This window comes from Trichomycterus rosablanca, chromosome 3, assembly GCF_030014385.1.
Source record: "Trichomycterus rosablanca isolate fTriRos1 chromosome 3, fTriRos1.hap1, whole genome shotgun sequence".
Classification (NCBI taxonomy): Eukaryota; Metazoa; Chordata; class Actinopteri; order Siluriformes; family Trichomycteridae; genus Trichomycterus; species Trichomycterus rosablanca.
The window spans coordinates 7,292,889-7,311,569 of NC_085990.1; positions in this window are offsets into that span (position 1 = coordinate 7,292,889).

Here is an 18,681-nt window from a genome sequence, read left to right on the forward strand (position 1 = left end):
CAGGGGAGATTTCAAGTAGCCAGTCTACCTTCTGCATGTTTTGGGAGGGAAGAAGAAACCCCCGTTGACATGAAAGAATGCTGACGTTCTTACAGACATTGTAAGGAATGATTAAGGATGAGGTGTAATCACAGAAGCCTAGTGATGTTTGTGGCCTGAATTTGTTAAGATGAGCAGATGTTTGCATGATCAGTTGCAAATCATTTTGAAATTGTGTTACATTGAAACTGTGATTAGTCAGATACAAAAGGTAATATAGGCATATTTGTTTTTTTTTACAAATTTTATAATAATAATAATATAATAATAATAATAAATATAATTCCCGAAAAAATGAAATGGTTTGTAAAAATTAACTAAAATCACTTCATTACGGCACCCAGGTGGCGCAGCAGGATATTCTGCTAGCACACCAGTGCAGAGATTCTGAACTCCTCGGTTCGAAACTCGGCATTGCCACTGATCGACTGGGTGTCATTTAGCGGGCATAATTGGCAGTGCCTGCAGCAGACACTGATTGGCTGCTGTTCCTGCTAGGGTGGGATGACAGGACAATGTGGGTGGGGTCTTCAAACGCTGTGTAAGGACCCTGATTGGCAGATAGAGAGGCGCCTGTGCAGAGTGCATGGATGAAAAAGGGTTCCGCTAAGGGCTGTGCGCGGGTCGGAGGAGGCGTGTGCAGCAATGTACCCACCTTGACTGCAGTCAGGGATCCCCCAGCAGTGGAAGACAAACTGACTACACTAAATTGGGAGAAAATGCATAAATAAAATAATTTTTAAAAATAATTTTTAAATCTCCCATTTTTACTCACAATCTTAGTGTAGTCAATCTGTCTTCCGCTGCTGGGGGATCCCTGATTGCAGCCAAGGTGGGTATATTATACTTCGACTCGCACACAGCCCTCTGCGAAACCCCCACCCACATAGCCCAGTCTTCCCGAACCATGTCTGCTGCAGGCATTGCCAATTATGCTCACTAGATGGCACCGAGCCGACCGGTGGCAACGCCGATTTTCGAACAGAGGAGGTCAGAATTTCGGCGCTGGTGTGCTAACGGAATATCCCGCTGTGCCACCTGGGTGCCAATAAAAACTTCTTTTTTTTTTTATTTTAACTTTCCAGTAAAATCCTCAGATGACAGAGCTGGTAAAATGATGAATTTAAGCAATAAGACGTGTCAGAAACACAACCTGCTCCAAAATAAAGAAAACCACAGGAGTTTAAAAACATTCACAACAAGCATAAGTAATGAAGCCAGTTTAGTTGAGCAACTAGGAAACATACACAGATACACCCATGTGTACACCCGCTCTTATACATAGTAACCCAAATACACAGAATCACACACGCACATGCACACACACACTCCTGAGTATATCAGTGTCTCAAAAACAATGGTGCTTTCCACTTTTACAAATACTAGTAACAAGTGTCTGAACACCATCACAACAACACAATTATTTTGTTCTTCAAATAAATCAACCCTTGAGACAGATTCCTGCCAAAACATTTAGACCATAACTGTCAATCTGAAATTAAACAAAGCTCAATTCTGACCACCTACCGAGGGTTTATTTTTCTCGAGATGGATTGCAACAGAGATTGTTTGGGAGCATTTATACTCAGGTTTCTTGGAAGATCACTTTTGGCTTTCCCATGAGGAACCCTGTTGGCAGCTGATGTTTGGACTAGAGATTAAAGCTTGAGTTTGTTTTGATTTGTTTTGTATTAGTAAAAAGGTCAGTGTCACTGATTATTGGGTAGAGAATAGCATGACCTGCCCCTGGATATGTGGACTATACAAAAAAGTTACTTTCACAGAAAACAAAAATACATTTAAAGGAATTTTTAACACTTTATTGGAACCCTTTGTCATGTTGGAAACATAATCATGTCATAAACCAGTCATGCCTGATGTCTTTACTGTCATCATAGTAGTCATAACAGTTTATGTGAAGTATTATGTTATCACAGCTTATGTCAAATACAAATCTTTTCCCCCTTTTACACTAAATTCAGTCATGGCCAATCAGAACTTATCGCTGTCCTGTCGCTGCTGCCACATCACTGATCAAAAAGAGCTGATGCATCCCATTCGACTCGTGCACAGTTGATTGCTTCTTTTTACCTTCCAGGGGTGGAGTCTCACAGAGCACAGTATAGCATGCAGAGAGCGATGCACTGCCGTTTGTGATCAGATGCCTCCTGTTTCTGTATAATCACCTGGATACCTCATAGCACAGCTGAGATTCAAACTTAAGAGCTTGAGATCTCAGCACTGGTGGGCTAGCGTGTTTTTTTATGCATTTTCTCCCCTTTTTTCTCCCCATTTTAGCGCGTCCAATTGCCCAGTTGCATCGTGCTTCCTCTCTGCCTATGCCAATCCCTGCTCTGACCGAGGAGATCAAAGCTAACCCACGCCCCCTCCGACACATGGGCAGCAAGCCGCATGCATCTTATCACCCACACATTGACGAGTGTTGTGCCACCTAGCATTGTGTATGGAGAGACACACCCTAAGAGCACTCTTTCCTCATCTCTGTGTAGGCGCCTCTAATCAGCCAGCAGAGGTCGTAATTGCACCAGTCAGACAGACAGAGAGAGACCCATATCCGGCTTAGTCCCGCCCATCTGAACATCAGGCCAATCGTTGTTCATGTGGCCGCTCAACCTCAGCCGGCAGGCAGAGCTGGGATTCGATACGATGTATTCGAGATCCCAGCTCTGGTTGCAGCGTGTGTTTTTACTGCTGCGCCACCTGAGCAGCTATGGGCTGGTGTGTTTTACTGCTGCACTACCTGAGCGTTTAGTCAAGGTGCCATAGTTGCACAGTGGGTAGCGCTGTTCCCTCACAGCAAGAAGAGCCTGGGTTCTATTCCCAGCAGCCAGAGTCTTCTCTGTATGGAGTTTGCATGTTCTCCCTGTGTCCATGTGGGTTTCCTCTGGACACCCCAATTTTCGTCACACAAGTCCGTAACACAAAACGTGCAGTCAGGCCAATTGGAGCTACTTAAAAATGTCCCGAGTGTGAGTGTGTGTGTCTCACTGTGATGGATTGGTGATTTGTCAGGGGTGTTTCCTGCCTTTCCCTTTACTGTAACTAGGGAACCCCGCCCAGGCCAACATTAATCTTCTTCAGCCAAACATAATAAGCAGGATACATTGAGGCAAGTAGTGTTCTTTGCCAATTCTATATTCGTCAATCGATGATGATGAATTATGATTCATCACTCCAGAGAATGTGTTGTAACTACTCCAGAGTCCATCGGTCGTGTGCATTACCCAACTACTGTCGACATTTGGAACTGCCTATAATTATGTTTTAAACAAAAGTGGAACATATTCATTAGATCTGGTGATGTAGTGTACTGTTTTTTCATACTGTTTATCTCGCATTAGTATGTGTGCAAATGTTGTTTTAGATGTAGGCCAAGTATTTAATATCTAAGTTTGACTAATTAATGATCATTAACCCTGCTGATTAAGATGACTGCAAAAGCACAATTGTATAAAAAAATAGAAATATTATTTTACATTTACATTTATATTTTCGGCATTTAGCAGACGCTCTTATCCAGAGTGACTTACAGAAAAGCTTCCATAGTAAACATTACCGTACTCTAGTTTAAGTAAACACCAGTCCAAGAACACAAATCTGCTGAAATCCTGATAGAACCAACCAAAGTGTGTTTTTTTTTGCAAGAAATGAATAAGAGAGTTAGTAAGTAAGTACATGTCAGCTTAAGTGCTTAGTAAAGAGGTGATGAAGGTTTTTAATTGTTTTTTAAGACAGCAAGAGACTCAGATGTTTGGACAGACAGAGGAAGTTAATTCCACCACCTGGGTCCAGCCAGTACAGAGAAGAGCCTTGATGCTCGTCTTCCTCGAGTCCTGAATGGAGGATCAAGTCAAGCGAGACTAGTGGCTCGGAGGTTGTGTGGTACAGAGCAGGGTTTGATTAGACCTCTAAGGTAACTTGGGGCTGGTCCATTTTTGGCTTTGTAGGCGAGCATCAGTGTTTTAAACTGAATGTGTGCAGCTACAGGAAGCCAGTGAAGAGAACGCAGCAGTGGGGTGATGTGGCAGCGTTTAGGTTGGTTAAAAACCAGGCGAGCAGCTGCATTTTGAATGAGCTGCAAGGGTTTAATAGTGGACATGGGAGCACCTGCCAGGTGGGAGTTGCAGTAGTCCAGCTGTGAGATTACAAGTGACTGCACAAGATTCTGAGTAGCTTCCATGGAGAGAAATTGCAGAATCTTCCTGATGTTGTAGAGAAAGAACCGGCACGATGTTGGCTTCATGAGAAGAGAAGGTCAGCTATCCAGGACAAGACCAGGGCTCCTTACATTATCAGATGGTCTGATCTGGGAGTCATCAAGAGAGATGACTAGATCCTGCGTTGGAGATTGATCTCCAGGAATGAGTAACAGCTCTGTCTTGCTGGGATTGAGTTTTATGATGACATCCATTGTGAGATATCTCACAGACATGCTGAGATGCGAGCTGAGATACGAGCTGAGACTTGTGTGTCTGAAGGAGGAAATGACAGAATGAGCTGAGTATCATCTGCATAGGAGTGGTAAGAGAAGCCATGGGAGGCTATGACCTTGCCCAGAGAGTGGGTGTAGATATTATTTATACCTAAAACTGTTGTATTGTTGTATTTTTGTCTCACTTGGCTATTTTAAGTGATATTAAATGCTGAATTGGGAATTTTTGGTTGAAAGCTGATAGCCGTGATTAGCCTCCTTTTACTGCTTTTACTGACCTGAGTGACTGACTCTAGTTGCTCACAGGTTAATGCATGATTACAAATTTAAACCTGATGGATGTTTTTAATGGTTGATAGAGATTTAATCTAATGCGTGGTATCATTGCATGGTATCATGGCAGATACCATTGAACATTCATCCATTTGAACAGAATGTACCATTCTAACATTCATGTGAATGCAGCCTTCCACTGAATATTGCTGATGCTGTATTGGGTGCCTTGGAAGCGATGTTGAGTAAGAGGGCCAAGACGACTTGTTATTGCTAAGTAGACATAATATTTATTGTTTCTTCCCCACATTAGTATTTGGAGTGACTGAATAACGTAAAGCTTGAATAAAAACTAAAGCACATGCTGGCTACACACCAACTAAAGCCATGGCTCATCAGTCCTCAGGCTACAGTTGAGATTTTGACACATCATGACATGACTTCTAAAGAAACTACCATTCCTAGTTTAGATTTGGTCAACTGTTAGAATGGATTTTTATGAAAAACAATCTTTGGTGTCAAAACAATTCTCACTCTATTTAAATATCTTTGTAATGGTTTATTTTGGTCTATTTTACAGGTTAAGCATTATTTACTCCGAAAAGCAGTAAAACACTAGGTCAGGGGTGCCCAATACGTCGATCACGGCACAGTTCAAACAGGTCAACGTGATTGACATGAAATGTGGCCACTGTTTTTTTAATTTGTGGTTTATTACCATAGCTACGCCTCAGCCTGCCTAAAGCACTGCGAATCTATAAAGTTTTCATTCATCTGTAGCCAGTTTGCACCATTTTGCATTTTTTCTTTTGTAACCTACACTGTTTATGAAGATGAGGGCGCAACCAAGCACAAAGACACCAAAAACATTTCTATTAGGGCAAGAACACTGCAAAGACGGTTGTTTTGTTCAGTTCATGCGTGGAAGAAGCTGACAGAGAAATTTTAACCCTACAATCTGACATTCATAAGTCAAGGGCCTCTGCTTGACAATTTTGGAACTTGCTGGCTGAGGAAAAATATCCAAACACATAAAAATGTGCCACAGCGCCCAGGTGGCGCAGCGGGATATTCTGCTAGCACACCAGCACCGAGTTTCTGAACTCCTCTGTTCGAAACTTGTTGTTGCCACCGGTCGACTGAACACAATCTGGCGGGCATAATTGGCAGTGCCACCTATCTGCAGGGTGGGGGCCCGACTATGTGTGGGTGGGTGGGTCTTCATACGCTGTGTAAAGACCCTGATTGGCGGAAGAGACGCCGAGCTCTTCTCGGATGCGACGAGCTCTTCTCGGATGCAATCTGGTATCTCTCAGCAGCAGAAGACAAAATTGAGTGTGCTAAATCGGGAGGAAAAATTGACACATTGACACATATTTGACTGCCAGCATTTTTTGGATCAACCTACTTGTGTGAATCAGCCTTTTCCCCCATACAAATAATTAAGTCTAAATATCGGTCCACGCTTACTGATGAACACTTGGAAGACTGCTTGAGAATTGACATCAGCAGCTACTGTCCAGACTACATAAACCTGACTGACAGCTGTATAGTTATTATTTACACATCCTTTATCCCAGTACTGTTATTACTAATATATACCTAACTAATCTTTATTATTATTACTGTTATTATTATAATACATATTCATTTTTACTAATATGCTTATTGTTATTATTGCTATTATGTATATAGTAATATGTACATAGATATAATTTCATATATGTAACTAGCTATAGTTATAACTCTATATTCATATTAATCATAGGTATATGTTACTAATATTCTCTGTCTTTTTGCACAATGCTACTATTTGCACTTCTGGTAGATGCTAACTACATTTCGTTGCCTGTACCTGTACTAAGCAATGACAATAAAGTTGAATCTATCTATCTAATCTATCTATCTGACACCATTCAGTGCAAATCATCAGAATAAGGTTAGTGTGATTGCCCTGTAATGCTGAATATCAATATAGGCAACCGAAGCGCATTTTAAAAAAGCTACAAAGCATTTTTGGAAAATGATGAGGCAAAAAGTAGAGCACGATGACCTGTCGACTGAAATAGTAGATCTCAAGCCACGAAAGTGTGGGCACCTCTGCACTAGGTGGCATCTGCTATTCATGCTCACATTTTGACGATAGGAAGAAATCGTTCAGAATAAGGACAGTATTATTCATTGCGGGGTATTCATGAGCTTTGGATCCTTATTCGCGTACATTGTATTACATGATCATATCTCATAGCTCAAGGAAAACCACAGTTTGGATAACTGGAATCCCTTAAGCTTGACTGTTAACGATAAAAGAGTTCTTTTTACACTGGCTCAGACTGAATGAATCTGGAATTTCCATTAACCACAATGCACACTTTCATCTGGCTTTGACTGTATTTACAGTAAAACTGTTAGAATGAAAGTGGATTGCAAGGCTTTCATCTGTTATTTTAGGCAGATTGTTAGGAAGTGTGACTCAGCTACTGTGCTTCTGTGTAGTATCTGCTGCTGAATGGGAATGATTGAATGAAGGTAAGGTCACCCTTTAGACACTTACAGTACATGGCCAAAAATGTGACCTCACCATGAGCTATTTGGACATCCCATTTTAAAACCATGAGCATTAATACAGAAAATGAAACCAAACCAAAGCCAGAGCCTAAAGCCGGATGCAAGATTAGAAAAAACAGGCAACCACACAACTATAGAAGAAACAGTGTGATCTACTCCACACAATCTACACTTATAACATAACATTATGACCACCTCCTTGTTCCTACACTCACTGTCCATTTTATCAGCGCCACTTACCATATAGAAGCACTTTGTAGTTCTACAATTACTGACTGTAGTCCATCTGTTACTCTACATGCTTTTTTAGCCTGCTTCCACCCTGTTCCCACAGGACCACTACAGAGCAGGTATTATTTAGGTGGTGGATCATTCTCAGCACTGCAGTGACACTGACGTGGTGGTGGTGTGTTAGTGTGTGTTGTGCTGGTATGAGTGGATAAGACACAGCAGCGCTGACAGAGTTTTTAAACACCTCACTGTCATTGCTGGGCTGAGAATAGTCCACCAACTTAAAATATCCAGCCAACAGCACCCCGTTGGCAGCGTCTTGTGACCACTGATAAAGGTCTACAAGATGACCAACTCAAACAGCAGCAATAGATGAGCGATCATCTCTGACTTTACATCTACAGGGTGAACCAACTAGGTAGGAGTGTCTAATAGAGTGGACAGTGAGTGGACACGGTATTTAAAAACTCCAGCAGCGCTGCTGTGTCTGATCCACTCATACCAGCACAACACACACTAACACACCACCCCCATGTCAGTGTCACTGCAGTGCTGATAATGATCCACCACCTAAATAATACCTGCTCTGTAGTGGTCCTGTGGGGATCCTGACCATTGAAGAACGGCATGAAAGGGGGCTAACAAAGCATGCAGAGAAACAGATGGACTACAATCAGTAATTGTAGAACTACAAAGTGCTTCTATATGGTAAATAGAGCTGATAAAATGGACAGTGTGTAGAGTGTAGAAACAAGGAGGTGGTTTTAATGTTATGGCTGATCAGTGTATATGTATGTAAGTTTATTCCTTTTCATTCATGACTGACTGGTTTTGAACTCAGCACATTCATAACTGAGAGCAGCTGGGCCTTGAAGTGTTTTTCTTCCGATTGACCCATCAGCTTAGCACAGTGACCCCTAACCTAAACATCACTCGCTGATTGCCTCAGGTGAATGATGTAACAGAATGTGTCCAAATGTTTTTTTTTTTTTTTACTTCACTGCCTTTTGTAGTTGAGTGCTGGTGATATTTTATGAATTTTATGTTTGTATGGGTTCAGGCATTGCAACTTTGAGATCCTCCCCTTTGTAAGAGTCCAAAGTAATTGGCTAATCGCGATAAATATGACACACTAATACAAAGATGAGCTTTACTGAACTTCTGCAGAACTTCAGCCATCACAGACTGCACTAATGTGATCTTATCACTAAATAAATAGTGCAAATGAACCTCTCATGTTGTAGTTTCAACACTGATTTAGGCTGATTCATTTTTGACTGTTTCCTTTTACACCTTTTGATTTTGATTTATAACTGTATGGATAATAATGCTCAATTGTCATTTCTGAACAATACAGAAATGGATGGGAGAATTTATTGTGTAGTGTTCATACTACATATGCAGTTTAGCCAAGGATTTACAAGTACAGGTATGCGCCGCATAACATTCATTCAGGCATAACATTCATTCAGGTTTGACTACATATATAGTACATCCCTGGTCCCATGAGGTTATAATAGATGTACTGTACATAACCAGATATAGCAAAAACAACAGCTTCACAACAGCATATTGCTTGTTGCGCTACACTATCCCATATAACATCTTATTTCACAGTACGTATCGTTGACATTACGTGGCACATACAGGTAATACATCATAATCATCTTCAGTAAATGCCCTATCCCAATTAAAGTCATGGTATGTCCAAAGACTACTACGAAAAACTGTCTGCAAGACAAGACAAGCCACCAATCCAATCCACAGCAGTAATTTGAAACAGCAGCCCACCTAGTGTTTTATGGAAGATGGAACAGGAAACAGAATTCCCAAAGGAAACTGCACCGACTTAGTAATGACATGCCACAATTCTCACAATGAACAGAGTCAAGGTTCAAATCCGGGTTTGCAGGACTTTGCTACCATGTGGCACCCACAATACCTCATAATTACAATAAAAACATGATTGAAATGATGTAAAAATGGCACATTTCTACTCATTTCCACTCCGTATTTCCTGCTAACCAAGTTTTTTTAACACTACTGGTATTCAACAATACAACTGCATCATGGTGTGGAATAGCATCAGGTAGTGTTGGTGTCTCAAAGCTCCAAGAACCCAAGATTAATCCCTGAAAGCATATCATTAGGTGGACAGGCTACTCGAAATTATTAAGCATGAGTAAAAGAGGGTGTAAAGTACTATGAATTAACTGCCACCTTGTCATTCCCCCATCAGTGTCTCTGGTATAGGCACGATGACCCTGACCAGGATTACACAGTGAAATGAATTAAATAAACAGTAAGAGAAGAAAAAATAATAAATCAGTACGAGCTACAGCATTTTAGTTAAGTGAAGCTGTCACAATCTGTAAAGAATTTATCATATCAATCCAAAACTCGATCCAAACTTATTTTAGTTTCCAAATCCACTGCTTTATCCTGGAGCATTTTATTTTTTTCAGACCCTTTACAAAGATATTCTACTCCAAGTAGAGTGCTTTTAGAAATAAATGCATGATTTAGTTGTCTTTTGTGGTTTACTTACTCTAGCTCACTGAGTGTTGCTAAAGAGCCCACAGGCCATTGAGCTGCTTTACAATTGTTTATCCAGCTGTTTGGAACACAGGCCAAAACTTCCCAAGAAAAAGTGGCTAATTCACAATAAGAGTGGACGTAAAAGACCAGTTCTGTTACGACTGTATTTACAAGCTGAGCAGGACTGGGTCCTCAGTCAATAAGGATATAAAACTGCCAAAGGTTTAACTCTTAGAAATTATCTGAATGTCAGCCTCGATTAATCAGTACCTGTGGTCTGATCCCAGCTTACATCATACTAATAAACAAATGTGTTTTACCTAGACTGAAAGTATTCAAATAAATGTACTTTTTATGGTTTTATTGAGCACAAAATGATCATTCACGTTCAGGTTGGAAAAGGGAAATAAATCAGCATGATAACTAATTCTCCATAAGGCAGACTAAGAGGTGACCTGTCTTATAAAACAGTAATACAATACAGTGTGAGCCTGCTCTAACAGTCTAATAAAGGTCATTTCAAATGACAGATTTCATTTACCAAGCTAATTCACTTTATCAAATCAATTGATGAACTGATCCTTTTAACTGTGTCTTAATAATTAAATGCATTCAATGCAATCCAATCCAACCCTAAAATCCCCAAACCCATTTTTAAAGCACATTTTTAAACTCAAACCCAATTATGTAACCTAAATATACAACCCCAAATCAGAAAAAGTTGAGACGTATGGAAAATGCAAATAAAATAAAAATGCAGTGTTTCTTACATTTACTTTGACTTTTATTTGATTACAGACAGGATGAACCTGAGATATTTCATGTTTTATCTGCTCAACTTCATTTCATGTATTAATAAACATCCATTCCTCCTTTGTCACTTAGCAGACATACACATAGTCTGGTCCCCACCCTGCAGATATGGTGGCCAATTAGTATCTGATGCAGGAACTGCCAATTATGCCCACCAGATGGCGCCCAGCCGACCGGTGGCAACACTGAGTTTTGAACCGAGGAGTTCAGAAACTCATTGCTGGTGTGCTAGCGGAATATCCCACTGCGCCACCTGGGCGCCAAAAATATAAATTTAATGTAAAAATAAATTAGCAGTAAACTAGTGTAGCAGAAGTTTACACCAGTTAGAGCAGTGTTAGCTTAGTGGTTAAGGTACTAGACTACTGAGGTACCGGTTCAAGCCCCACCACCGCCTGCTTGTTACTGCTGAGTGCTGAGCCTTAACTCTCAAGTGCTCAGTGTTGCTTTGCATAAAATTGCCTACTAAATGCATTAAATCCAAATGTAGTGTTTACAGTTCAGTATGACGCTACCATTTAAATGTATTGGATACAAATAATTGAATTTGTATACTGAATGCTTGTATTTCATTACAGCCCCACCCTGGCAGGAGATTACATCAGCTTGGGTAACAATACTACAGCCCAGAAGGGTTTTCCACAGTTGCTGGCTCAGGGCCAAAATGATGCTCCTCACAGACCCAGAGCTCAAGATGTATAAAGCTGGTGTGGAGCTTACAGAGGCCTCATTGTCCACCGTGTACGTCAGAACCCTCTGAAAGAAGCTGGAAGCAGCATTTGTACAGTGAGTGACAGAAGAGATCATCAGATCCCGCAGCTGTTGGAAAAGCTGGAGTTCTGCAGGCCGCCCGTTGACTCATATGAAAGTGAATCTGGGCCCTGCGAAAACATGCTTGACTCACACATCCATGTACAGATGTTTAAGCAAGTTTTAGTCATTTGTTACGAAGATTTGTTCCAACACGCAGATGAAACATGTCGAAAGAAAGAAAGAGAAGCTGCCTTCAACACACATGCGGAACCGAAATCTGCGCAGGAGCCTCTTAAACGAAACAAGCTGTGGTCAGATTGAAGAGGAACAGAAGTTATAATCTGCTGTACAACAGGAAGATTAAAGGCTTGAACAGGGTAATCCTGAAAGCGTAGAGCAAATGATCTGACACAAGAGCCCCTGGAAAAACTTATAGGGTTATGACATACTTATAGCGCTAAACATTTGTGAGATACACTGAGTATAATCAGACTAAAAGAGTCACTTGAGTCAGTTGAAACTCTCTGAATGTAATAACAGGCAATGCATAACGCAAACAGAGCAGAATATTGTGTACTGTTTACAAAGCCAGATTACTTCATGCATGGCCTTTTTACCCAAATTATCATGATTAACTAGGCTAAAATGCCCTCCACTTCAGGCGTGGTTTGTTTTGTCAGTTTGTACTGTATACAGCCTAACTGTATTACTTACACAGCTAATATTCTCAAGTAACAAACACAATGCCTCTTTCAATCCTCACAATTTTTACATTTTCTAATCAGACAGTATATTATGTAGACATACACTGATCAGCCATAACATTAAAACCACCTCCTTGTTTCTACACTCACTGTCCATTTTATCAGCTCCACTTACCATATAGAAGCACTTTAAAGTTCTACAATTACTGACTGTAGTCCATCTGTTTCTCTGCATGCTTTGTTAGCCCCCTTCCATGCTGTTCTTTAATGGTCAGGACTCTCACAGGACCACTACAGAGCAAGTATTATTTAGGTGGTGGATCATTCACTGACATGGTGGTGGTGTGTTAGTGTGTGTTGTGCTGGTATGAGTGGATCTCTCTATTACTCTATTATCTATCTATATCACTCTATTAGACACTCTTACCCAGTTGGTCCACCTTGTAGATGTAAAGTCAGAGACGATCGCTCATCTATTGCTGCTGTTTGAGTTGGTCATCTTCTAGACCTTCATTAGTGGTCACAGGACGCTGCCCACAGGGCACTGTTGACGGTTGGCTGGATATTTTGGTTTGTGGACTATTCTCAGTTCAGTAGTGACAGAGTGGTATTTAAAAACTCCATCAGCGCTGCTGTGTCTTATCCACTCATACCAGCACAACACACACTAACACACCACCACCATGTCAGTGTCACTGCAGTGCTGAGAATGATCCACCACCTAAATAATACCTGCTCTGTAGTGCTCCTGGGAGAGTCCTGATCATTAAAGAACAGAGTGAAAGCAGGCTAATAAAAGTATGTAGAGAAACAGATGGACTACAGTCAGTAATTGTAGAACTACAAAGTGCTTCTATATGGTAAGTGGAGCTGATAAAATGGACAGTGAGTGTAGAAACAAGGAGGTTGTTTTAATGTTATGGCTGATCAGTGTATGTATGACAAAGTCAAACCAAACTTTAAAACAAAGGCTCAGGTGTCCACATGTGTAATATGTTATTAAAATATGATTTTCTTTGGACCTATTTGCTGGATCAGATTATCATCATTATTATTATCAAAGCTTCTCCGCTTGTGATTTCTGTTTAAAACAAAGCCAGATATGATAATAATCTCATTATTAAAGGGAAAAATCGATTATATAATCTACCATGACCAAATTGACAGGAACTTGTAATCTAAACAAGATTGTAATCTAATCTTCTACATATTGCTATAAAGCAGTACATGGATTTTAGTTCCATTTTGCTTAGTTTGGTCGTCAGTATGACTGCCATACTTTTACCATCCATCAGTGTGTTTCTGTAGTAAGCTCTGTATGAAAGCATGGAGATGAACTATCACCGCGCCTTTATTAAAAGCACATGGGTCTGCAGTTGCCCCATATGGCCAGAGTTAAGGAGCAAGGGTAAAGACTCACAGTTAGTTTATGTACACTATTTAGATTCTGCCTGTGTAGAATGATCTACTGGTAGCGGAAGAGAGTCAGGGGATTTGTCAGAGATAAGATCAGCATCATTTTAAAAGTCACTATTTACAAAAATGATTCTGCAGTTTTGTTTGAGAGCAGCACGGTGGCACGGTGGGTAGCGCTTATAGCAAAAAGGGTCTGGATTTGATTCCCCAGCCAGGCAGCCTGAGTCCTTTCTGTTTGGAGTTTGCATGTTCTCCTTATGTCTGTGTGGGTTTTCTCCCACAAGTCCAAAGACATGCAGTCAGGCTAATTGTAGCTACTAGAAATTAGTCTAATGCCAAGTTCACACTACACGACTTTCCAGGTCGTCAGGTCGCTGTACAGTTCACACTACATGACTGGATCTCTTGTAATCGGGAGTCTTTCAAGTCGGTGTGGCTTTCACACTACACCATCTATCACCAACTGGAATCGCAGGCGAGCTTCTCTGGTCTCCCAAACTACGTTTTGTCATGAAAACACACGAGAGAAGTGATGAGGGGTTTAATGATACCACGTCCAATAATGCACGTCAACAAGTAGTGAGCGATCAAAGTTTGTTTGTGTGCTGATGTGCAGCGTAAAATCAAGGAGAAAAAGTAAATTAATCTGAGTTGATTTGGCTACATGTACAGCATGGATTGTTCTATAGTGAGTTGGAGGTTAATAAATATATTTTGCAACGCAACATTGGTGTTATGCTTTGTTGAGAACGATAAGGTTAGAAATACTGTCAAAGTTGTGTGTACCGATGTATTCTGATATAAATTATATTATGCCCCTGTCCCACCTTTTTACAACTCCTCCCCTGTGTTTCCCCCACACCGTATCTTGCGTTCTCATTGGCTGTTCGACATAGCACTCAGATATTTGACATGCTAGATATCTCTCTTCTCTTCGGCGAGACACTCGAACAGTTCACACATAGCGATCGAGAGCCGAGTTTTGATCGCTGAGCGAACGCCAAGTTGCTCCCGAGCCGGCAAATCTAGCGACGACCATTCGGCAAACGAAAATCATGGCAAAAATCGTGTACTGTGAACTAGGCATAAGTGTGAGTGTGGGTGTGTGTTTGTGTGTACTCTGTGATGGACTGGCAACCTGTCCGGGGTGTTTCCTGCCTTTCACCCAATGAATCAGAGCCACTGTGACCCTGACCGGGGTAAAGCAGTGGTAAAACAGACAATAAATTCATTTTTGAACGTACATGATGGCATATTTGGTAAGGATGGGGAAAAAGTCAATAAGCTCAATTAAATAATGAATAATTGTAAACTAAACAAAACTATTAAAAACAAAATGTTTTTAGTTTTAAACAAGACAAAAACTACATTTAATTAATAAACTCGGGTGTTTCAACCACACTAATTGCTTACCTGAGCCCATAAAGACCTGGTTTGATAAGTTTGGCCTGCACAGAGCCCTGAACTCAACCCAACTGAACGTTTGAGATGAATTAGAATGACAATTGCTTTTTAGGCTTTTACATCCAACATGATTGTTAGTTTATTTTTACTAAATGGGCACAAATTCCCACAGATACACTTTAAAATCTTGTGGAGAACTTTCCCAGATGAGTAGAGGCAGTTCTAACTACAAAAAAAGGAAGGGCAGCTCCATTTTTTACATGTTGATGCATAGCTGAGTGGCTAAGGGGATGTGATGCTTAATATTCATACCCGGGTAAATCAGGAATGTATTAATGACAACTTAAATAAATAACTTAATAAATAAGAAACTTAAATAGATGTTACATTTTGTTAATGATTTTTGGTTGTTTTGTTTATGGTTTTTTCCTTTTTTTCCTTTTTTATTAAGTGCCAATATTTCTGGTGCTGACTAAAGAAGAGAATCAAAACAAGATTAAGAAAGAATGAAAAGCCACTACAGTTTGTTCTTGATCTTGACATTATAATGGTGCCCGGTGTTCATTACGTACAAGGTGTTTGAGCTCCTGTACCCAAGTACATTCCATGTGCAATAATCGAGCTGTCTCTGTGCCACAGTAACTCAACACTCGCCCTCATCCATGCTGGCATCTGAGGCTACCTCTCCGAGGGTTCAGTATTACCCCTGGGCCACTGGGTTCATGCTCACTGTTTGTTCCCACAAACTTTAGCACTTATTACTTCTATTACTTTTTTGTATCCTGGGAAATTTAAGAGCCAGGGAACCAGAGTGGCATTTAAGCAGGGGGGAAGGGGGGAGATCACAGAAGTCCTCGTAACCTCACCGCTGCGGTTAGGACGAGGTAAAACCTACAGGTGGGTATAATGAATTACAGATCCAAGCCCTTCTTAAGCGGGCGCTGGAAAATATGACGGAATACATTCTGTTGAAGAAGGAAAGCAGCGCAATATTAGATATCCTTCTTATAACATAGGTCATTAATTACAAGTGCTAACAGATGTAACGATGTGTTATTGGGCTGCTGTTATGTTGCTAATTACACACGTGAAATTAAGAACATTGCTACCTGCTGCTGTTAGTTCGTTCACAGCTTTTAGACAGTAATGTACTTTGTATCTCAGGTTCCCAAATAAGCTCTGAGTTTAAAAAACTATTTTAGTATTTATCTTCAGTAACCACTTCATCCTAATCAGAGTCGCAGAGGGACTGTTGTGTACTCAGGACGTCAGTCCATTGCAGTACTGTATGCAGTACACTTTGCAGTACTAGTAGGAAATCCATGCAGACGTTGTCGCTACGCTTTTAACTCCTCACAGACAGCAACCACAGACAAGGTTCAAATTCTGTGCTAAAAACTATTCTAGCTATTATCTTCAGTTACGCTTTCATCCTAATCAGGGTCACAGTGGGTTCAGAGGCAACCAGAAATACTAGGCCACAAGGCAGGAGTACACCCTTGTTTGTTTATTAGAATATTTACCATCATGTTTTTACACTCTTTGGATACATTCATGACAGGAACGGTAGTTACTCATTACACAAGGTTCATCAGTTCACAAGGTTATATCAAACAGAGTCATGGACAATTTTGTATCTCCAATTCACCTCACTTGCATGTCTTTGGACTGTGGGAGGAAACCGGAGCACCCGGAGGAAACCCAAGCAGACACGGGGAGAACATGCAAACTCCACACAGAAAGGACCCAGACCGCCCCACCTGGGGATCGAACACAGGACCTTCTTGCTGAGGTGACCGTGCTGCCCGTGCACCCTTGTTAGGATACCAATCCATTACAAGGCAACTAACACGCTCCATCTTTTTTTCACTTACTTACCACAGAAGTAACCAAATTAAACTTATCCGGACAGGCGGCACAGTGGCTCAGTGGGTAGCACTGTCACCTCACAGCAAGGTTTGATTTCTAGGTGGAGTAATTCGGGTTCTTTCTGGGGAAAGATACATGTTCTCTTGTGTGTATGTGTATGTGTGGGTTTCCTCCAGGGGTACAAAGACATGTAAGTTAGGTGAACTGGAGATACAAAATTACCTGTGATGGTGTTTGATATTGAACCTGAACTGATGAATCATGTGTAACGTGTAACCACCTGTCTTGTCATGAATGTAACCAAAGTGTAAAACATGATGTTAAAATTCTACTAAACAAACAAACCAAAAAACATACAGATAATGGGTGAACACACCAAACTTCTTAAATATAGCAACTAGGGGCAATGTTTCAATTTAGTTCCCTGGGACTGATTCTGCTGGGCAGCACCTACTGTGATTGAACTAATTTTATTAAGCTTTGAACGAATCACATTTTCTTTTATTACTTTGATCTGCTTCAAATACTAAAGCTCTAAAAATGGCTAAAGTAATACTAATCAAATATGTAGAGTAACAAAGCTGAACCATTATTCCTTTAAAGCAGCCACAATGTTGTTTGTTTATTGGATTTTAACACCATGTTTTACACTTGTTCCATTCATAACAGGACTGGTAGTTACTGGTTACACAACATTCATCAGATTAAGTTAAATATCAAACACCATCACAGGTAATTTTGTATTTATAATTCATCTAACTTATACGTCTTTGGACTGTGGGAGGAAACGGGAAGAACATGCAAATTCCACACAGAAAGGACTGAACCACTCCACCACAGTGACTTTCTCACTGTGAGGCAACAGTGCTTGGGTCCTGTGTTTAGGTGGATAATCTATACCTTAAAACCACATATTGCATAATATTTCAGATAATTTCTGAAAAGCATACTGTTGTTGCTGTTGTGAACTTACCAAAGTATGATCCACCTATTGTTTAGCTGTAGCTCAAATACTATGATGAAAAAAAATCATCACAAAGCCAACAGAGATTCTCGGTCTGATGAAGGATCTGATTATGATTAAGCAGTAAAACAACACAGGCCACTTTATGTTAACAAGGAGTGTAAAAACTAATGACCAAAGCCCTGGTATTGGGATGAAAACCACCTTTCTGTGTGGTAAATCCCAGATTTTTTTCAACATGCTTAATGTTGCTAATGTGGAGCTTTTCATTATCGCCATGTACGGCACGAATGTCTCTTAAAAACTTGCGTTTGCTTTATATTGAACGCAACACATTTGTACAAATGTACAGTTTAGGCTTAGGTTATGAGTGGTAACTTATATATAAAACCACAGCAGGCCCCGAGGGTGCCTTTAGAGCCTCGTTCACTCAGAAGGAAGGTCTGGCAAATCTATACTCTCTGTGTGGTTTACAGTAAACGCACACAATTCAGCAAATTCACAAAGTGATTATAAGTGGTCGTCTACAGCGTTCAGATGCCAGAGCCTGTTTAAAGCAAGTCAAGCTGATTTTATTGTCATCCTATGCATTTACACTACATGACCAAAAGTATGCAGAAACCCCTATTAGTGGTTATGACTGTTTTAACAACACC